Source organism: Camelus bactrianus, chromosome 23, assembly GCF_048773025.1.
Source record: "Camelus bactrianus isolate YW-2024 breed Bactrian camel chromosome 23, ASM4877302v1, whole genome shotgun sequence".
Classification (NCBI taxonomy): Eukaryota; Metazoa; Chordata; class Mammalia; order Artiodactyla; family Camelidae; genus Camelus; species Camelus bactrianus.
Genome location: NC_133561.1, coordinates 7,649,071 through 7,673,475, shown reverse-complemented (window position 1 = coordinate 7,673,475; position 24,405 = coordinate 7,649,071).

The window sequence follows — 24,405 nt, the reverse complement described above, 5'->3', positions numbered from 1 at the left end:
CTGCATTACGGCCCACTTTTCTCTCTAAAATATTTTCCACAAGTCAGCAATCAATCTATTCTTTCAAATTAATGTTACTTCTAACAAGAGACCAAATCAAACAATGGCCAAGTTCCAGGAATCTTATTTCCTGTTTCTGTATACCCTACTGAAATTTATTTACAGTTAGAGCGTGCTGGTAGCAGTAAATCTGCTTATTCGGAAAGAAAATAATGGATGTTGTGTAAATACAAACACTTATGGGAAAGTGTTATGCGAATACAATTTCTACTGTGATCTTCAAAGTGAAATATTAATGGACATGGTTTTCTAATAATGTTGCTCATTGAAAAAGTAATTAGAATAAAACTCTAACACTATGTCAAATGTTTATAGTTGTTTGAAGGTTACATTAGTGATGTCTGAGTTCCCAGTGTGCTAATTTCATACTGCTGTTTATACGGTAAAGAAGATTAAAGGCAAATTTTGTTCTTTTGATTGTAATTCACATATATCGGAAGAGTCATCAGATTACTTGGTTCAGAGAAACTCTGTTGCCTGAGTGTCCTGCTCTATGACTGTGTTCATGACTTATTATTTAACTCAATTCTTTACCTTTCTTTTCTTAATGACAAAATAGATAAGCAAGGACAGATACTACATTTAAAATTATGAAAAAGGAGGTCAAATAATCGCAATATGTTTGAATTTTAAAAAATGAGTTTATTTTCTGTTTATAGCACTTATCCACTCTGAATTTTTTTTTCTATTTGTTTACTTGCTTATTATCTATTTCACTCCCCAGAATATGAGTGTTATGATAAAACATGTCTGTGTCTGCATCTGTGTTTCCAGTGCCTTATATAATGTCAGGATTATGGTATGGCACTTCATAAATAATGGCAGAAAGGTAATATAAACTATTACCTATAACCATGAAATCCCAAACCATTCATAAAACATTATTTGCATTTATAGATGCTTGTATATGAAGATATCCAAGATGTATTATCAAGTTAAAAACAATTGAACTCACTAGATAGTATTAATTCCATCAATAAATTTTATGGACTACCTACTATAGGACTGGTGCTATTAATTCAATTCTAAGCACTGTGGATTATAAAAAGAAAAAAAATAAGCACACACAAACAAAATTAATTTGTATGAGAAATGTAGACAATAGTTATACATAAAGAAGTACATTTGTATTCTTCATGTATATGTCTGTCTATAAGATAAACAAACAGAATGACACATTCCAAATTATTAAACGATTATACTTAGAGAAGCAAGTACCTCACTAAGTAGGCCCATAGTGAGAAGTGAATGTCAACTTCAGATTTCATTCCACACATTGAAGTACTGCTTGGATCATTTCTCAGTGAAATTACAACCAAGAGTTAGTTGTGTAGCAAAGAGGAAAAAGAGAGAGCGAAATGGTGATTTGAGGACTGTCTCACTACAGCAGTGGAAGTAGCGAAGAATCTAATATGATGGCCAGTTGGGTCCTGCTGTGAATAAATACTCTGTGCTCAGTCTCCTTGGAGTTGCAATACCTTAATTTTTTTCATTTTATTTTCATTTTAATTAGCAACATCCTTTTCCTTCCCTTGTCAGTGTTCTTCTTAATGTACTATTTAAGATACAAAGTATTTACATTTAATTTTAACTTTGAAAAATATTAATAAAATGTTGATTTAAAACTCTATTCAAAGAAGTCTGTTTCAAAGCAGTTTTTTAAAAGGTCTAACTATGATAAGCACATTCAGTTAAATGTCTACAGAAAATCATTTTATGTAAAAGAAATACGAAATTTTCTTTAAAAGAAAAGTAGAGTCAGAATTATTGACTCTAAAGACACTTTTGTTGATAAAAGTTATGGTATAGCGGGCACCTTCTAGTTCTGTAGATAACATCATAGCAGAATAATCTTCCTGGGTTTTTATTCCTAAACTCAATTGAGATTAAAAATCTGACAGCCTTTATAAGGAGGAATTTGATTTCTAAAAGTCATTTCAGGATGAGTTTTTAAAAGATATGGGACAACCCCCTTATGCAGTTATGCAAATTAATTGATCATTATCTCTTCTTGGGGAAACAACCATTTTGGGGGAAGCTTCTTTAAACTGCATTCACTTGTAAATTATCTTTACATAGAATATTATTTAATGATGTTCAGTCAACCTGTTCCTGTAAAGGTGATTGTTTCTCTTAATATTTATGGCTATAATCTGGATTATTGGGTTAAAATTCCCTAACAATGGAATCACCACTTTAAAATTTTAAAGTTTATCCTAACTGGATGCAAAATATCTGCTAGAAAGCAAAAGGATTATTTTACCTGTAAGATATCAAAATTAATCAAAGTACATTAACATATTAAGTCTTTGGAAGTACCATGAATTATAGATTTATGAGTAGTACTATTAAGTCTTTGGGTTAATGTTTTTTAAAAAGGAAACACTTTAAAAGAAGAAAGTGGGCAGCCTCATTCAGATCTTTCTGTTTGATACAAACAGGGCTGGTAAAACACTTATAAAACATGAACTCCTCTAGAATTAGGAAAGGAGTTAGGTAGGGAGCATGCTGAGAGTTTATGGTAAAGCTAAACACCATTTATAAAAATAAGACATCCACAGAGAGCATGCATTTATTTGAAGGCACTGCACCTCTAGCATCACTCATATATATTTCAGATGCAGCAAGCAGCAACATTCCAATATGTAGTTATGCACCACAAGTACGGGCTAAAAGAAACTTCAGTGTGGGTGAAACAGCAGATAAAAATGGTAAAATTTACGGAAGTCAATACGATGCAGAAGAAAAGGCATAGAACCTGTGGTTTAGATGGTAGCTCTGCAATTTTGAATAAAATGGATCCATCACAGACCTGGGGGTGTCAGTTCAGGTGGGATATGCAGTTTGGCGAGACCCAGATGTATAAAAATTAAATACAGAATGTCCATGAGATTTAAAGTCCCCAGATTTGATTTTGTCAGTCCATTCCAAACTTAGAAAATATCCAGAAGAACTTAAAGAAATCATAATTTACAATGATGGATTGTATAATTTAAAGGTATCTGTGAAGTGAAATAGTTAATCAGCAATTTGTTGAATAAATAGATATTTGAAGCAAGTGGATAGAGAGATAGATGGTAGATAAATAGATAGACAGACAAACAGATAGAATTAAAGGTAGTTCATCAATGCTCTGAAAATGCTTTTGGATGACTCCATCATGTGGAATCAACAGTTTAGTAACCAGCATTCCCAGATTAACTTCTTCAGTATCTTTTTTTTTTTTTCCCAATCATGGAAAAACATTCTTAAATTCTCAGAATATGGTTCCCCTTTTCCCAGCATGCAGTTGGCTTCTGTTAACATCTTCGTTTCACAGGTATGAATTCATTGGACTGACTATATCACAACGTTTTCCCCCATATTCAATATGAAAGAAAGAACTCTTGCCAACCTGGAGGAGTTCCAAGTTCTTTAGGCTCTTCAACAGTCTTTCACACGTATTAGTTCTGCAAATAGCTCAGCCCTCGGAAATATATGGGAGCAATTTGCTATAACCCACCGTTTACTGTCACACCATGTTTTCCCTACCTACCTTGGGAATATTCTAGGAGCATGAAATAACATATTACTTGTGAGAAGTTTTAGTAGTTTAAATCTACCTCGAAAATATAAGGCCTATGACAAACATTACAAAAGTGGGAATTTTCTCGACAAAACAATAGTCTTTGCATATGAATTGCAGAAGTGAAGGGGAGCAGGACCTGTGCCCCCCCCCCAACCCCTGCCTCTTGTTTATAGAAAAGCTGGTCTCCCAGGCCTCCCTAAGTCTTGGAATAACAGACTCAAGTCGTTGATTAAGACAAGCCTGCAGGCACTGGAGGATGGCAAGGACTCGGACCACCTGTCTCAATGATTAGTTGAGATTATTCCCCGATTTCCCTTTAAGACTTTAATAGCTGAACAAAATCTTTGGAGATATTTTTTGGGGGAAATGCCGGGTCCACCAGGTTGCAGCCATTCTGGTTAAAAACAACTTTTCTTTTTGTTACTAAGACTGTTGCCCCCAGGATCGTACCGCTGCCACTCCCTCAGCCAGAAACCAGTTTAGGCTTATCTAAGTCTCAGGAGGCAGCTGCAGAAAGGAAACCATCTGGCAGTCCAAGATGGTGGAAGATTTGACTTTCAGTGGACCTTGAGCTTCATTATCAGCTTATTGTAATATATTAGCATGGTAAGTGACACACCCACCAGCGCTGTGACAGTTGACAGTTGCCATGACGACAATGACGGACAGCCCATATAAGAACTGAAAAGTCCCTACAAGGACTGATTGGCTCCATCACACCCAGAAGGAGGACATGGTGGTGGAAGCGTCCCACAAAAGTCCACGTGGCCCGACCCGGGCTGGAGTTGTCCCTGCCGCTGACCTTGGCTGACAGCTCTGGCTTGAGCGCCTTTGTCTTGCTTGAGTGCGTTTTCCTTTTTCCTCCCTGCTAGAGCACTTTCCTTCCTTTTCCTCTTTTGAAAAATAAAAAAGCAGTTTTTGCTCTGTCCCTCTGCCTCAGCTGTGAATGCTTTCCAGCCAGCAGGCAAGGACCCACACTTTAGAGGACCTCCTCATTTAGGGGTCTCACTTCTGGCTAACAGAAGCATTTAAATGTTGGGAGGACCACATCCTAAATATGCTTTCATGCCCAAGAAGAACATTAGTACATTTACTCTCTGCTAAAGTGTGATGATTAATGACCAAGTCATATGGATCATTTTGATTTTACAGATCAGTCCATACTGAATCCTGTGCTTTATACTTCTAAAATGTGTACAGTTTAGAAGATGCATTCTTAGGTAGGATTTTATTTGAATTACACAAAAATTTTATGGAGTAGATAAGCTAATGTTAATAAAACTACTGCCAACAATAACTGATATACAATTCTTGCTATAATCTTCAATTTACCTTAATTTTACAGATAAAAATATATTACTAAAATATTAAGTTAGCCAATACTATCAAATTAATAAACAGGTAATTTTATTATTCAAAACATCTATTTTTCACTGCATAATACACTTTTAACTACATATGAAAAAACTCAAAATATATAGTTTAAATAATATAAATAATGTCATTGTATTTTAGTTGGGGCTTATTATTTGAAATATGTATAAAAATAATCACATCTTCTGTTTTGATTCTTTCAATATGTATACCTCATCAATAAATATCACAAATCAAGATGCCAGATAAAAAATACACACATTGAAATAAATGAGGAAAAAATCTTATGCCATTAAATTTTCAAAGATAGAGCTTCAAGGTTTTTTTTTTTTTCATTCTTGAAAGAAACCTTAAATAAAAACAAATTATCCAAAGTGCTCTGTTCTGGATGTAGGTGTGTGTCTATGGGTTTGCGTGAGTTTCATTTTGAGAGCTTCTCTCTAACTCTATAACAAATAAATCAGACAGGAAGTAGAAAACTGAGCATTTACTGAAGGAGTTTTGTCTCTCAGAAAACTTGCTGCTGTTTAAATATATATTGAATATATACTCATAAGGATATCATCACCATGTGAATTTGCTTTAGTGTTTAATTGGGATGTTTATTTTGACTTCAATAAAAATTTGACTTAGATTAAATTTTGAGGAATATCTACTATATTTGACTATGCTTATGTTCAGGAGAAACAACATAAAATGGAATCATTTTTATTTTTGAAAAAGTCAATAAGCATTTAACTCAAGCTAATAAAAATGAAAACTGATGGAAGTAATATTTCAGAGGGTTAATGAAAGATTCTAAACTATGACCTCTATTACCTGCTAATATACAGGTTATTCTCAATTCAAAATGAGTAATCTGATATATTCCAAAATAAGGGAACAGTCATACTTGTTCAGTAAACCATAGTGTGTCATGCTTCTAAGTCAGTGTTCTTGTTTTATCTAAATTCTGTTAATTTTTTCACTTACATTGTAGTGATGCACTGAGACAGTTGTTCACAGTGACACGGTACTTACTGTCCTTTAAAGGGTGAGTATCCCTTGTTTCTTATTGCTCCAAAAGAAGTTAATCAGCCTTTAGTAGGAAAATATTTCTGTTTTACATAAAAATAATGATTTAAAAATATTAACCCTCAGGGTCTGATATTTACTCCATTTTCTTTTCTTTTGCTCTATTTTTTTAATAAAGCAAATTTAATAATTATGCAATTTCAGGTCAGATATGTAAAATAATTGATACACTTTTTCAATTATTTTAGTGCCCTGATATTAAAATAAACTTTATCCACATTATGGAAAATTCAAATAATTATAATGTAAACTCATAGGCATATGTTTAAAGAAATTGTTTACATTTAAAACATACATTATAAGATATGTCATACAATAGTTAAAACAATTAAATATTATTTTTATTCAATTATTATCACACTGTCTATGAGCAGTGAGATTTATTATTATACCATGCAATATTTGTATACTCTTCATTTCTAGATTTTCCAAAATGATTATGTTTCTTTTATGCTTGAAAAGGTAATTAATTTCTTTTTTGTGTTACACAAAATTTGTAACCAAAGAGTAATTGTCTTATATTACTGTCGGCCTTTAAACAATGTATTGGTCTTCTTTATTTCTCACTTTGACTGTGGGGCGCTGAGGATATAACATATATTTTAGAACATTCTACTCCTCTGAAAAAACACCAGCTTCTAACCTTCCTCTTGCCTGAAGGCAAAAGTATTTCCAGTTCTTCCTGTTGAAACTATGAGGGTAAACATAACCTCCTCTAAAGGACACAAACAAAATGACTTATTACTTTACTTGGGAAAATTTTAGGTATTTGTTCACTCCAGATTGGAATGTCTTGTATTTTATTAGGCGTGTTTAATATTTTCTTCCACTTGTCATGTAGCTCCCCTTATGATATATCCATGCCAGTGGAAAAGAGGTCATGATGGATCTAAACTGAAACCTCAGACCATTATTATATATTAGTTTTCATTGGTGTTAGTATTAATATTAGTTTGCTGCTATAACAAAGTAGCACAGGTGGAGTGGCTTAAGCAGGAGTAATTTATTGTCTCACAGTTCTGGTGGAGAGAAGTCAAGATGTCCACAGGATAGGTTTCTTCTGAGGGCTGTAAGGAAGAAACTATTTCATGCCTCTTTCCTAGCTTCTGGTGGTTTGCTGGCAATATCTGGTATTTCTTGGCATTTAGAAGCATCATTCTGATGCCTTTATCTTCACATGGCATTCTCCCTTGTATGTCTGTCTGTGTCCAAATTTCTCCTGTTTGTAAGGACACCAGTCACATTGGATTGGGGCCCATTGTACTTCAGTATGACCTCATCTTAACTAATTATACCCTATTTCCAAACAAGATCACATTTCGATGAGATACAGGGGTTAGAATTTCAACATATGAATTTTTTTGTGAACACAATTCAATCTATAGTACCTCTTAAGCCATCATAGCTCAGTAATTATCAGGAGACAAGACAATGTTCTTGTCCTCCTGGAGGGAAAATGTGCAACAATAGACAAATAAATAAAGCAACATGACAGCAGACAATGAGGGTCGCATGAGGGAAAATCCATTTGGATGAAGGGAAAGGAGGTAAGAGGAGTGCTGTTGTAGAAAGGATTATCAGGAAAGGCCTCTCCTGGAGACAGCACCTGAGCAGGGGCCTGATGTGATGGGGTTGCGAGTGTGGTAACATCTGCTGGAGGGGGGGCTCCTCACCAATCCTTGAGTGTGCTGAGCATGCTGGCCGTGTTCAAGCTTCAGAAAGGAGACTGGCATTGCTAAGACAGGGTGAGAGCAGTAGAATTTGAGGTCAGAGGGGTGAGCAGGATTAGGCAGGGTCACGTGGAGACTTAAAGTCCATGACTGGCAATGTCCATTACATTCCCAGTGAGAAGAGAAGCCAAAAGCATATCAAGCAGGAGATTAAATAATCTCACCTGGAGAATGGGTTGGTTGGTGTGCAGTTGGGCAGGGCGTGGGGTTGGGGGAATGAGGCAGAAGCAGGGAACTCAGTGAGAAGCCTCTTGCTGCAGGGGAGGTGGAACTTGATTTAGGCTACGATTCATTTAGGCTGGATTATGTGAGTTGTTAAGTATGTGAGAAAGATATGAGTTAACAATGTTTCCAAGTTTGGGGCCGGATCAACTAAATGAATGACACTACCAGTTTCAGAGATAGAACATTCCAGGGAAGAAGTAGACTTGAGGAGTAAATCAATGCCAAATGCACAAGGCACCTAGTAAGCATGTGAATATACCCTTTCAGATTTAAGGACAGAAGCCTGAGTTGGATAAACTGACTGAGCCATATGTGTGAGCTTTAAAAAAATGTAGGAAAGTGGAGGTTGGCTTTACACATATTTTCCTTTAAGAACTTCTAAATACTTCAAATGATGTAATTTTGAAAGCGTTTCTTATGATTTGGTCCAAATCAGTTTCTATATGAAGACATAATTGTAAACTCTTGTGGGAGAGTTGGCATTGAGTTACTCTGTGTGGTTTTTAAAGCTGAATTTTCTCCGTAAGGCTCTGGTCTTCTTAATCTACTGGTCATCCCCTCCTTCCACGGCTGCCATCAAGGTCCTGAAAGCTAACAGCTCTCACTGGTCCAGTTTCCCTCTCCTCCTTGCTGTTCTTCCAACAATCAAGCACATTTCTTGCCACAGTTTACCTTTGTCACAATTGCATGTACACAAAAATAAAAATGCTATGAGAATATACTGTACTTTTATTTAGCTGGATAATGGGGTAATCTATATCTAAGCCAAATGAAAGCATTTATTGAAGTTACTGTTGTATCTGTTCACTATGGGATACGTTTAATTAAATTATTTCCAGCATTCATATGAATGCTTTGAACTTTTCAACTTTGTAAAAATGTTGGCAACTCTTTTGTCGAAGAATCTAACATGTTGATTTTAGTTTTAGAGCATGAGGAATGCATCTCAATTTTCACATTTCCTCTGCATTGCCTATAGTACATAAACAGAAGGAGGAATAAAATTGATGACTGCTTTACTAGGGCATATTAGCTCCTGCACAGTGTTTTTCGAAAGGAATTTAAATGTGTGGACTCATTTCAAAACTTGTATTATTGACATTATGAAGAGATTCAAATCTGAAGCATCTGAAAAAGACTATATTTGTTTGGTTCTCTGTTTCCTTTAAAGAAAGAAATTCCTTTTGGAAATAAAGATAAAAAGAAGTCAGGAGTGTGCTAGTCTATTTCCTTGTGTGACTATTTCATTTAAAGTAACAAACCCTTTAAAAAGTTACTGTGATGCTTGATAAGCTTCTTGAAACAGTATTTGATTTTTGCCACCAAACTATACTTGAAACTTATGTCTAATTTCTTGTCTATTTGGGCCCATTTGACATAATTTTTCTTCCTTAGAGTGCGACAGTTACATTTCAGATAATTTTCCTGTACTACGCACCATATGTTTTAGAATCAGCTAATAGTTTAACATTGTTTATGTGTCCTTGTTGGTATTATAAAATTCTACCAGCTCCCATGTTTGAGCTAAGGTTTATACACCCATAAAGTTCTTTCCCTAAGGTTGTGTATAAGGTGTTATACATCACATGTAAATACTCCTCCTTAACATTTTTGTTGCAATTTATTTAAAATTTAAAAAGCAATTTCTTTCAAATTCTTCCTTATATTTTTCAATAAGCCTCAGTGAAAATATTGGTAGCCTAGGAATTACAAATATATTCAGTCTAGGGGTGTGGATGGACCTGTTAGCTGGATCAGTGGGTTATTAAAATGTGTGAAACAACTGGACCATACCTTTAAAAAATTTTTTGCCATTTACATGCATGGAACACAGAATATTTAGGCTTTAATTTCCTGTGATTAAAGTTAGAGTCTTCTAATTATAATCTTCTTTCCCAGGCAGTCACTGCTTATAGAAAGACCTTCTGAAAGATTGAGAATGTCTCTCTTTCTTACCCCTACAATGCTTGGTTCTTGGTTCCCTTAGAACAACTTATAAAATTGTATAGGTCAATGATTTAATTTTTGTAGTAGTTAATTCATTATAATTAAATAAGTATCAACTAATGTCTCTGTGGAATAATTGATACATAGTTCCAGCCTAATTAATTATATTTCCTTAAGTTTACATATGTATTTACTAGATACATAATTATCCATGAAATGTCTTTTGAATAGAAAGTGATAATAAATTAAAATTACAATGGAGTAATTACAGTTCAAACCAAGAAGATGGAATTGGGCGGTCACTGAAGACCTGGTCTCAGGCACGTCCCTGCACCACTGAGAACTTGAACTTTCTGTGAACTATACCTAACCCAAGGACACCAGCCAGTTTTTAAAACATCTGCTAGCTGCAACCTTGTGTCTCAAGGTTATTACCTTTGTAACTACTCAACTATTTCGAACCCCAGCCAATCCTTACTTAACCAAGCATCCTTCTTGCCAGCTCCAATTATAATCCCCTGATACAACAGTTCATGGAACTAACTGTCACCGTCATGGTTTCTGCCTTGTTTGATAAGCCTCCTCTGTTTTGTAGTTGGGCGGAACACCATACAAGTGCTCCTTGAATCTGTGTCTGCTGGGCTGCTGACAAACCTCAAATAAATACATGCCTCTTTATTTTAATCAGGACTCTGTTTCCCAAATTTCAGTTAACAAAAGTGATGAACCCTTTTTTAAAAATTAGTCTATAAAAATGTTCAAATGTTCAAGAAACAATGGTGGTTTATAATTACTTAATGAAATGGTAAAGAAAAAAAAAAAAAAAAACCCTGTCCCTTCTGACAAATCTTCCCTTGTGGCACTCAGTTCCTGGGAGGGCTTCTGGCTCTGCTTGACTGCCGGTCACCTGAATACCCTCATTACAGAGCTCTCACTGTCCCGTCCGTCTGTCATTCATTAGGCTCTGTAATCACCACGAAACACAGCATGGTCACCAGTCTTTTGTCATCTGTGTGGAAACCCAGGCAAAGCCCAAAGTGAGGGACGGACAGAGATGTTCTCCCTCTCTTGTTTCCCCTCCTTTAGTTCTTGGATTAGCTGTTACCAAAATTGAATTTCTGGAAAGTGCCTTTTGTTTTTTACAGACTGATTGGAAATGGGCCACCTTGCTCTTCGTGTCATTAATTTCTTTGGGGTCAATTTTAAGATCTACATAAGGAAACTGGCATTAAGATACAATGAGGAAAAAAATATTTTTATTTTTTCTCAATTCATTAGGTAAATATTTCCTGATCACCTTAGATGTATCATGTACTATGTAAGATCGCTGTGATCATCATAGAATTCATATGACATGGTGATCAAGGAAAAAGGAAGAGACAAACATGACGATATGACTCTGGTGTTTGAAATGTACTGACAGACACGATGTTGGCATCGTTGAGGAAGACAGCTTGCTTGGGAGAGGAAGACAAAATAAACTATATTTAGTTTTGAGGATTATTTTTAAATGTCATAAGGACACATATGTGGAAATGAACCTTAAATAAATAATCAGTGGTGATTATATGTATTTGTAATTCATCAGAGTAACATAATGAAATTACTAACATTTATTGAACATTTTCCATATTCCAGACACCACTTATATCTCTTTCCCTCTATGAAATATTTAATGTTTGCTATAATCCTGTGCAACAGATATCACTGCCATCTTAGTTTTCCAGTTGAAACCACTGAGACACAAATTGTCCTGTTTCCTCAAATTCATGCATCTAGTATGTGTTGGACTGGGACTTGAACTTAGAAAGTCCAGCCCCAGAGTCCATGATCTTACCTAAACCTAGACATAAATTCTTTTTATCAAGAAGAACAAGTTGATTTTAGAATTTTATTCTTCATAGTTTATTTTTCCTGTACTAAACTACTGGAAGCATTTGTCTTTATAATTATTTTAATATTTGAATTCTTTCTAAAAATATTTTTCAAAATGAATGATCATATGATAGAAAAATACCTAGATTGCAAAGGGTTTTAGAACATAGGCTTTATACATTTTTCACATTTACCTTTATACATTTAGTTTGAATTTGAAAGGAAAGGGACCCAGGTTGCTTACTTACATCTGAGTGCTCTCTGAGAATTTCTGATTTCTGGTGAAATATCCACCTAACTGTTGGGTTTCTCACTGCACCAAGAATTCACGCTGATAATGTAACGATACAGGAAAAATGGGGCAGGAGAGGAGGGCCATGTCCCAGGTCCCAGGTGAGTCCCTGGGACATGTGAGGGTCCTGGCTTCACATAGGAAAGAATTCAAGAGTGAGCCATAGTAGGGTGAAGACAGATTTATTCAGATGACTTATGTTCTATACTCCATAGCAGAGTGCAGGTCATCCTAGAAGGCCAGAGAGAGTGACCACAAGCTGTGGGGTTGTTAGGTTTTACGGTAACGTCATATGCTAGCAAGTGGGAGGATTATTCCAACTACTTTGGTGAAGCAGCTGGAATTCCCAGGAATTTTGCCATTACCCACTTTTTGACCATTTGTGGTCAACCTTGAAACTGTCATGGCACCTGTGGGAGTGCCATTTAGCATGCTGTTGTATTACAATGAGCATACACTGAAGCTCAAGGTCTACTGGGAGTTGAATTTTCTGCCATCTTGGTGCTAATTGTATGTCATTCTTTTAATGGTTGTGACCTCCCCCTTTCCCTCCTGTCTCAACAGGATAAAATAAAGATCTACCAACCTCAATCTGGGAATGGTTCCTTGAAAAATACCCCAAAATGAGAAAGTTATTGAAGCTACTTAGTTTTGTAGTACATAACTAGTGGATGGTCTATCCAGGCCTTTTTGATGTACACCTTTTCTGTGGCTGTCTCTGCATTTGCAGATTTACACATCATTGTAACAGCTCTTGGAAGCCTGGGTAGCACAATGTAACTTAGCCTTGAGTTAGGCCTACCAGCCTAAGGAACCAGTCTCTGGAGGCTGTGCCAATTAGGGTTCTTTGCTTGGAATTTGTATTCTAGAATGTGAGAGTCTAGCCTCAGATTAGATAGTTTCTTGAATGGAAGTGACATAAATTTATAAGATATTCATGATCACTTCTCAACATGTGTTTTGGAATTGGAGAGATCCATTTAGAGCAAGGGAAAAAAAAAACAGATACAGAAAGAAATATAGGTGGGAAATAGCAACTTATTTCTTTTATCACTATTATAGTGTCCATTGTGGCCCCACTGTATCCTTGACTTGCACTGTGTCTAAACCTCTATGTAACTATAGTACATCCTGTTCTTTTTTTCTTTCTTTCTTTCTTTCTTGAATTGAAGTACAGTTGATTTACAATGTTGTGCTAGTTTCTAGTGTACAGCAGAGTGATTTGCTTATGCATATATACACATTCCTTTTCACATTCTTTCTCATTAAAGGTTACTACAAGATATTGAATATAGTCCCCTATGCTGTACAGTAGGTCCTTGTTGTTTATCTATTTTATATATAGTAGTTAGTATCTGAAAATTCCAAACTCCCAATTTATCCCTCTCCACACCCATAACCATAAGTTTGTTTTCTGTGTCTGTGAGTCTATCTCTGTTTTTTAAATAAGTTTTTTTGTTTGTTTGTTTTTGTTTTTAGATTCCACATATAAGTGATATCATATGGTATTTTCCTTTTTCTTTCTCTGTCTGGCTTAATTTACTTATCATGATGATCTCCAGGTCCATCCATGTTGCTGCAAATGGCATTATCTTATTCTTTTTTATGGCTGAGTAGTATTCCATTGTATAAATGTACCACAACTTATTTACCCAGTCATCTGTTGATGGACATTTAGGTTATTTCCATGTCTTGGCTATTGTAAATAGTGCTGCTATGAACATTGGGGTGCATGTGTCTCTCATCTTGTGATTTGATGACTACAGAAGTTCCTTTAACATTCGTTGTAAAGCTGGTTTAGTGGTACTGAAATCTTTTAGCTTTTATTTATCTGTGAAGCCTTTGATTTCTCCATCAAATCTGAATGAGAGCCTTGCTGGATAGAGTATTCTTGGTTGTAAGCTTTTCCCTTTCATCATTTTAAATATATTGTGCCACTCCCTTATGGCCTATGGAGTTTCTGCTGAAAAATCATCTGATAACCTTATGGGAATCCCTTGTATGTTATTTGTTGTTTTTCTCTTGCTGATTTTAATATTTTCTCCTTATCCTTAATTTTTGTCATTTTGATTATTGTGTGCCTCATTGTGCTCCTCTTTGAGTTGATTCTGTGTGGAACTCTCTGCACCTCCTGGACTTGGGTGACTGTTTCCATTCCCAAGTTAGGGAATTTTTTAGTTACTGTCTTTTCAAATATTTTCTCAGATCTTTTCAGTCTCTCTTCTCTTTCAGGGAACCCTAAAATGTGAATATTAATGTTCTTCATGTTGTTCCAGAGTTCTCTTAAACTATCCTTATTTATTTTCATTCTTTTTTCTTTTTTTTTCTGTTCTGTGGTAGTGATTTCCACTAATCTGTCTTTTAGCTCACTTATCTATTCTACCTCATTTGGTCTCTTCTTGGTTCCTTCAAGTGTATTACTTATTTCAGTAATTGTATTCTTCAACTCTGTTCGGGTATTCTTTATGTTTTCTAATTCTTTGGTAAAAACTTCCCTCTGTGTATCTATACTCCTCCTAAATTCTCTGAACATCTTCCCCATCATTACTCTAATGCTTTCTCGAATAGGTTGCCTATCTTCTCATCACTTATTTCTTCTTCTGAGATTTTATCTTGTGCCTTGGCCTGGAAGATATTCCTCTGCTGCCTCATATTGTTTAGATTTCTATTTGTATTTTTAAGTAGGTTAGTTATGTTTCTGGACCGTGGAGAAGTGGCCCTCTGTGGGATATGTCCTATGCGTCCCAGCAGTACACAAAGGCCGGTGTCCAGATGGTCCCGTGATAGAGTCTGGAGTGCGTTTGTGGATTCTTTCCACAGGCTTTGGGATTGTTGTTTACTCACTTCTGGTATCTACCCCCTGGTGGATGAGGCTGGACTAGAGGCTTATGCAGGTTTCCTGGCAGGAGGAATCGGTGCCTGCCCACTGCTGGATGGAGCTTGGTCCTGGTTCTCTAGTGGGTAAGGCCATGTCTAAGGGCATGTCTAGAGGTGGCTGTGGCTTAGGAAGTCTGCCAATGGGTGGGGCTGCATTCTCACCCAGTATGTTGTTTGGCCTGAGGCTTCCCAGCACTTATGCCTACTGGCTTTTGGGTGGAGCTAGGCCTTGGTGCTAATGACCCAAGCAAGATATCAGCCTCCTAGAAAGCTCATGTAGATGAGCACTCCCTGAAAGTCTGCCACCAGCTTTCATGTTCCGAGGGTGAGCCACAGCTGCACCCTACATCCCTGGGAGAACTTCCCAAACCAGCAGGCTGCTTGGGCCCAGGTTCCTATGGAATCACTGCCTTTGCCCTTGGACCCGGCATACATAAGATTCTGTATGTGCTTCCCAAGAGAGTGAAGTCACTGTTTCCCTCAATTCCTTGGGGCTCCTTGAGTTCAGCCCTGCTGGCCTTCAAGACAAGATGTTCTGGGGTCTCCTCCTCCCAATGTCAGAAACCCAGGCTGGGGACCCTGACTGGGGGCTCAGAACTCTCACTCCTGTGGGAGGGCCTCTGCAACTTAATTATTCTTCAGCTTGTGGGTCTCCCACCTGGGCGGTATGGAGCCCAATTATACCACAAGAACATCCCTCCTACCGTCCTGCTATGGTTTCCTCTTTATGTTTCTAGTTGAAGATCTTTTTGCTAGGTTCCAGTCTTTTTTCATCTTGATGGTTGTTTAGCAGTCAGTTATGCTTTTGTTGTAGTTGTGAGAAGAGGTGAGCTTGTGGTCTTACTACTCCACCATCTTGACTGGAAATCCTTTTCTTTCTTGATCAACATAGAGTTGGTTTCTGTTACTTTGCATTTAAGATGCCTTGAGAATACTAGTTCTATTCACACAAACAATCAATGCAGATCTGCAAGAGTTGGTGGCACTGTAGTATCCACACCAGCTCTGTTTCCTTCTTAAATTGTACAGAGCACGATAAAAAACAATCAGAGGCCACTTTTTGAAGGTAATTAGACTTACTGATCTTGTCTTTGGATTTAGCATGAGCTCTATTATGTGTGGGTGATGAAACATACCCTATGTGATGCTGCAAGCAGTTCACGATCTATCAAATGTACCAAAATGTCATGTTCTGAGATTCTTTGCTAATGTTCAGAAGACACCAAATGATAAAATAAATGATCAGTTAAGGAAGAAATGCATACATTTCTAATAACTAATTCATTTATGCATTTTGCCAACCAATAAATTAGTAATAAAAAATAAACCCTGATTTCAAATTGATGAGGATATAGATTTTTCCTTTTGTGAACATTGTATAGAGTTTACAGTTCTACAAACATATTTGAAAACATACAAAGCTTATTTAATGAGTGTGTATAAGTAATCAGAAATAAAAAACTAATATGAAAATCTTAAGGAAAAATGATGTAAAGAAATATTTAAGTTGAAAAATAATATTAAAATAAATAAAATATAGAGAAAATAGTTAACTATATAAAATGTGAAATGAATGTCAAGAGCAAAACTTAAGATGTGTCCAATGGAAATTTTGAGAAACGGAAGTAATTTCCATTGGGGAAGGGATTTCGAAAGAGACTCCCTGAAAAGAAAGGAAAAAAAAAATGCTTAACTACTATCTTTTGTCTTCAAAACATTTTAATTGTTTTTCAGTACTTTTAATTAATTCAAGGATCATACATTTTTTTACTTTGTGGAAATATATTCCCTCTTTCCGTCAGTCTAAATATCTAGTTTGATCTATTTACATGGCTGTTTTTGGTGATTTTTCTTAGGAGGTAGCAATAGATTTACTTTCTAGACCCTCATTCATATCTAAACAGTCTCTGAACTGCTCGTCCGATTTCTGTTCCCTCTAATTTACCCAACACAACTTGGCCAGGTAAGTCTTCTAATACACAACTACTTTATACACACCCCTCCCGTGCTCAAAAAACTTCACTAGATTCCCCGTTTCTACGTAATTAGAAACTAACTCTATTTCCCTCCCTGACCACCCCAGTCACAACCTGAGCTCTCTAGATCTTAAGATAGATCTAGAAGATTTACCAGAGTGAAGTGGAAAATAGAAAACAAGAGGGATACAATACGACATTATTATTTGAATTAATTTAATTTTTTAAGTAAAAATAATTCTTTCTACCAACTTTAATATTTTCTAGATGCCTTTTAAAAAGCACATAGGGTATAAATTTGAAAAATAGGTCTTGTCTTCTACAAACTCACTCTAAAAAATTGTGAAACTGGAATAGAAATACTAAACATATTTCATAAAATATTTAACAAAAATAATATGTATTTTGTATTTGTGTGATAGATTTGAACTAAAGCACTTGAAAAACATATTTGACATTTTCTACTTGATCTAATGTCCTTACTGCACCTGAGTGCCAGATCTTATTGCAGAGATTGCTCATTTTTTAAGATATATTGTCTTTGTCTCATAATTTATTTTAGAAAATGATCCTAATGGCTTGATTAACTTAATACAGTTCATTTTCAGACATGAATAATTTATAGCTATTTCACTGACTGAATAGAGCTCATTAAATTCTATTGATCTGTGCTGTAATTGTATATGGAATGATTAATACATGAAGTTCAATTATCAGTTATTAAATAAAGGCCACTGTCATACATGTATTTTATAGTGAAGAGACCACTCTAATACATAATATGGATTTAAGAGATGAGAATAACCAGGTAATTGAGAGCAAACTATTATTTGAAACTGTCCAGGACTAGAAAGTTAATAATTAATGAATGATGGTTTCCAACTGTATTCTTATGTCTAGTTTTGCTTCCGCCTCTTAACAAGCTGGTCCTACTTTCTGCTAATTAATACGAAAGGATGCTTTATTCAGAATTAATTTCATGAAACATTGGAAGAAAGAGAACGCTAGTGATTATTTATCGAGACAGAAACAATGAACTAGGTCATGTAGAGCTCCTAACATATGATGCTACCTAATGAGAAATCTCTTTTTTCTATCTGTTTCAGTTATATGACTGTGCGCTTGCAAAACAAAGAGTGAGGAATTTGAAGATAAAACATTTCCCATTATAAAAAGAGACACGTTTATTACCATGAGGAAGACTTGATCAAATAAGGCATTGCTAATAAATTGTCTCATATTCTAAAACCATATCTTTGTGTTCCTCTTGCTACATTTCCCTTTTCTAACTGTAAATTATTTGATATAAAGCTGAAAAGTCACATTTATTTTTTTATCCTTATAAGCTAAGAAAAATTGCCTTTCCCGAACAGATCAGTATAAGTTTGAAAGAAAGAAGAAAATAACAAAAGGAAGAATGAATAAATAAATGACATAGGAAAGATGTATTTTGGCTTAAATGAATACATTGTGATAGATTTAGGCACACGGAATAATTTATTCCACAATAAATAGTTTTTTCTTTCAAAATAGATTGAATATGAGAAAAATAAAGATTTCAAACCTGAAATAACAATAATATCAAAAATAGCTAACATGTATTAAAGGCGTGCTATGTCCCAGTTACTCTTCTAAAGGCCCTGCTCCATCAGGTTTAATTCTGCATTTGAATCTATAGGTAAAATGCGAATTTAATTTAGACTTACATTATTATTAAAACTTGTAGATTCTTCACAGACACATCTAGGTTTGTGTAGGCCTCTTTTCGCTTTCTCGGAGAATTTACTCTACAAGTGATATATCACTATCTCTATGTCGTGTCTGTTCCTTAATTATTTTAGTGGATATTTTGACAATATTAAAACAGAAAGAACAGCTACCATCTTTTAGACGTGCTTACCAAATAAACTTTTACTTTAAGCTGATAGATTTGGGAATCGAACACGTTTTGGTTTAGATATCAAGATACCAGTGATTGATTAATTTACTTTCTTTCTTTTCTTCCTTCCATTTTTTTTTTGTAGAGTCAATACTTAAGTGAAACCAAGATACACATTTCAGAGTTCTCTATTCACAAGACTTTCTAGTCTTGCATCTGTTGGATGTTTGACCTGAAATCATTTGGAACAGTTTATTTTATTTTGTGGACACTTCTTTCTGTTTAAGCTGAACATTGTAGTCTTTACTCAACACATTACTCCTCCAAAACATTTTTTGCCAAAATGATAGAATGGGTTAATTCTCTATTGTAGAAGACATGTGTTAAAGTTGTCATGATTATATAAACTTGGTTTGGTTCATCAGAGATAAAGCTAACTTTGGTCTGTGTGTTGAGCATTTTCTTTGCAGAGTATTGTTTCAACTCTTCTCCACCCACACTGAAGAAAAAAAAAAGGCATATGTGATAGCAGTGTTCACTGTTCAGAAAGGAAATCTGTAATGCCGTAAAATTACCAAGAAAAAGCAATGTTTGTCCTGGACAGAGTAATCTTTCAGAGAAATACTGTATCCTCTGATATTGCCAATTTTTCTCCCCATGGAAGATAAAATAGTTTAGCTAATGAGAAATAAGCAATCCCCTGCATCTGATGAAATAGCTTGGGGAAATAATACTAGAGGAGATGGAGGGTTCACCATGTGTATGTGTATGATGGACAGGAGCTTGGAGAGACTCTGTAAAGAGTGCTGGTTACCAGGCCATGTATGGGGAGCTGCCCTGCAATTCTGTTTGTTTAGTTGATGTTTTGAGACCCAACTTCAAGTCCCACTGCTCATCTCACATAATAATTGGGGTGGGGGAGGGCAGTGCATAGAAAGAATAAATTACCAGTCCAGGAGGAGTCGTTCACCTCTTACCAGCTACATTCATGCTGATGAAGGCTGCATAGAGTATGAGGCCATATCCTGGAGTGAGGGAATGGGTTTTGTTCCCACTTACAAGATTCTGGCAAGAATAAATGCTTTATATAATTGAATGGAAGAGGTAGAATTGAAATTGGCTGGTATTAACTATTTAAATTAATCCAGAAACTACTTATAATTTCTATGCATGTATGTGTGTATGTATCTAGGTTAAGTGTCTACATTCGTATCTACATATCCATCTAAATATACACCTACCCCTCTGTGTCTCTCTTTCTATCAATCAATTATCTATCTCAATCTGTCAATTTATCTATCACCATAATTTTTTATTGGAAAATCTAGTGTAAATTCTCTTAACTTTTCATTATTATAGTTAGACCAAGGCATGCATTTGCTCTGGAAGAACATGAAACAATTGCATACTCAAATAAATATAACTTAACCAGAGTGGAACTCAAAATCCTTGGTTTGTGTTCTGTGATTATGAAATACCTACATACATTGGAAATCTTGTATTTTAATACTTCAGTGTTTTCAGTGGACCTGTTAATCCATCAACATGGTATTGACTGAGCCTGATGAAGTAACGTATCTTTCTTCTATTCATCCTCTGTCCCATAGACAAATTATCTTCCACTAGGGTTTTGAGTACCTTAAGGACTGTTTTAGTTATTCCCCTTGTGATAAAATAACCGAAGAAATAAGAGCCCTGGGTACAGCACGAATTTTTCATTCTCATTCAGCTTTTTTGGTTTTGGGATAAGACTTCTTCATGGAAATAGAAGCCTTGGGTTATATAAAAAAAATGTCCACACAAGTTATAAAATTTAATTTGCTTTAGCTATTAAATGTTTTATGATATTTCAGGGAAAAAAGCTACCTTAACATAAGTGGTTATTACAAATAATAACCAACACAGTGACTAGCATACATGTGGATGGGCAGTCACAAGCTACCAAGATCTACAGGTATGTCAGGCATTCTTTTCTAGTGAGAGTGAATAAAACTGGAGAGGCGTATGTCTGTCTTATACGTGTTTTACATCTTTTTAAAAGATGCCTTATTTTGATAGATATTTCCTTTAAAAGCTACACTCTATTTCTGAACTTTGTCCATGGAAACACTGCATAGAAGTGAAGCTCTTGATTTTGCACTCACAATTCTCTGATCTTTTCTTCTTTTATTGCTTACACTCCTGGGGTTAGAAGAAGCCTCGCAGGGTCAGCCACCTTATTTCTCTGTCTCTAAGAAAGACTTTATTTAAACTTTCACAAGAAGATGGTTTTCTATCAACTTAAAGGTTAATATTGAGAGTTTATTCCACATTCTCCTAAAGCAAACTGCTGCAGGGATGGGTAACCCTTGTATTCAGAAAGTTATTTTGAGCTCATGAAGAGTTTATGTCAATTTCAAAGAGAAGTAGTGGATATTGCTGTATAAAGGAAGAGTTTGGTTTTGATTACTGCTAAATTCCGTTCCAACACAACCCTATTAATTTATGAGATTCTCTTCAGTGTAATTTCTCTTGACCCATTATTTTACAGCTTTTGCTTTTCCAATAATTATTTTGAAAACATTTATATAATGATAAAATAACTTTATTTATTAAAACACTGTTTTTGCTTTAATATTTGCTTTCTATTCTTTCAGTCTTTGTCATCTTATCATAGCTTTTCTATTTCTTCAGTTTTTTTCTTTCATGTAGAATGTAGTAGCAGAAGACGTCATAACATCCTGGGTAATAAAAATACTCAGTAAGGAAAGTTTGGGGACAATACCAAGGGATTGAAATACTCATGTTTCAATTAGAAATTTAAATGTGCACAGTTAAAACTGATGTTCCTACTGCAGGAGCTTCAGAACAACTTGTAGATTCCACTGCACACACACACACACACACACACACACACACGCACACATGCACACACGCAATTAAAACCCACTGTATGATTACTCACGCCCTGGCAGTCACATGAACCGGTTTATTGTCCTTCTGTTCTTCCAAGGCTTATCTCACTATTGCAACATATTTTGCTGCTTTCCATAAATCAGGAACTGGATAACGGAGACTCTCAAGTCACTTTCCCATAGCAATGACCTAGTGATCCTTTGCCCTTTTCTGAGTACTCTAACTTCTCATATTTTACTCCCTCTAAAAATTAAATTCAAAAGAGAATTTAGTTAGACATTTAACCTGCTCAAGGGATAGATTAACTATGAATTTAATGAAGATGAATCTTCAGGCCTTCCCATTTTCAAGGCTCCCTTCCAAGACCTTGTGAGTGGCCCTAAGAAAGTGTTCACATGGTCAGATATTTTTATCAACTTTACAAAAGTAAGATATTTTCATCTTGATCTATTATCTCTTTCCACTTTGATTTCCCTTTCGTCAAAATTTCCTTCCTATTGGGTGATACTGGATTGGCCTTGAGAATTTGGGAGAAGCTGCCAATAGACATTTTAGTTTACTTTTAATTTGGGTTAGTAGCATATATTCATGTTTATATTTTGCAATCTCTTTCACATGTGTGGTTAACTTGCTATTTGTGCTAGTGTAGCATCTGCTTCTGGGAATATTTCTGTTACCATGATTTGGTTCTGATTGATGCATAATAAAAATAGAAGTCCTTTCATTTCAGGAATAGATAGAACACAAAGAACAATTAAAAACAAACCATGCATCCGTTTCCCTTTTTTTTTCTTTGATAGGAGTTTTGGTAGCCATGAGAACGTGTCTCTCTGATCTCCAATTGTAGGGGGCATGACTGACTGAATGGCTCCGTGGTTGCATCTTTAAATCCATCCCAGGACTTGAACTGAGGTCTCACTTTCCCCAGGCTGCTCCCTCCCAATGACGGAGTGTGACAGGGGTGTCAAGGCCAAGTGCATCCCCGGGAGACACAGAGCTCCTCTCTCTGATGGATGACTCGCTAGCAGCCTCGTGGAACTCTCCTTAGAACTACAGCGTCACTTCTATCCCACCTTCCTCTGCTCTCTTCCTTTCCTTCACTTGGGATCAGACTGGCATCATTGTCTGATACTGACTGCCTCCTCATTTTTCCCTACAGGCATTTCCATAATAAATCTCTAGCACTATTATCCTGGCATCTGCTTCTCAGAGCACCTGGGTTAATACAGGAACCATGTGATATATAATGTATCAAAAATTTTACTTTGCGGGCAGCAACATAGAGCAGTACTATAAAATATTATCATGTCTAAGACCTTAAGGAAAAAATTTATAGAATTATGTAGGATTTTTTTTCCCCAAATTTGACAATAGCCTTAAAATTTATGTTATCAATACAGTGTAGTTATACTACAAGAAATTTTCTGAACTATTATAAACAAAAACAAATTACAGTCCACGGTGCCAGGAGAGACTGGAGCAAGTTTCTATTCTTTCATTATAAAATCATAATCATGGGATGTATTTAAGGGATTTATATCTAAATTTGATGTATGTTTGGGGGTAATGATAAAGGCACGTCAGGCATTTAATTAATAAAATTATTTTGTTGCTTTACTAGATATCTTGATGGTGGCATGTATCGGCTTTTTCCCTGATTTCCCCCAGATTAAGCAGATGAGTTTGTGCCCCATTTTAAAGAGAAATGGAAGCGAAGAAAAAAATATGCTTTCTGCTGTTGTTTCCATTATTTGTTTAGTAGGCATGATCAAAAGGTCCTTTAAGTTCACTTCCATTTATTTACTTATTTTTAACTTTGATACTAATGAGGTAGTATTACTAAGGATGTAGCAGTGATTTTTTGTTCACATATGCTCTTCTTTTTCAGTATTCTTCTTCTAGATTTAAGACCATTATAAACTATAATAATTCTTTCCTGAATAAAGTGCTGTGACAGTAAAAAGGAATTTTTTCCCCCAAAGACATGCCATGGTTTTGTTGACACATTATTTGGTGAAATTATTATTTATGTAGATTGATTACTTCTGTCTACATTTTGAAATGCTTCCTGTCCCTTTATTTTGAATTTTCACTTTTCATCTTTTCAAATTTTCTTAAGTCCCTATTACCGTTTTTGCTTATTATAATTTTTTTCTATACGATTCTGCTTCTATTTTTCTTTCTGTATTATCTGTTCCCTTTGCTTCATTTTTGATTTCCATATTTATCATCCAGATCTGTTTTCCTGTGAAGTCAAGAATTCTCAGGGTTTAAGTATTTAAAGTAGCATTTTGTGCTAAACCCACTTCTTGTATTATCCTATTTCCATCTGGGAAATTTACACATTTACCCTCTCACCTTGAAATTCCTTATTGCTGAATGTCACAAGATGCTGATTTAGATGCAGAGGGCTTGCTGGATAATTATTCTCTAGTATTTATATCTCTCTCTGCTTTCTTGCCTTTTTTTTTTTTTTTAACAGATATAGAAAATGCAATTCACAATTTTGGCCTGTTGCTAACATTTTTCTTTTATTTCTTCTTCTAGCAAAAGATACCAGCCTTTTCATTGTTCTCGATGGAGGTCTAACCTGAATGCCAGAGAAAAGCATTGTTTTCAGCTGGAAAACATTG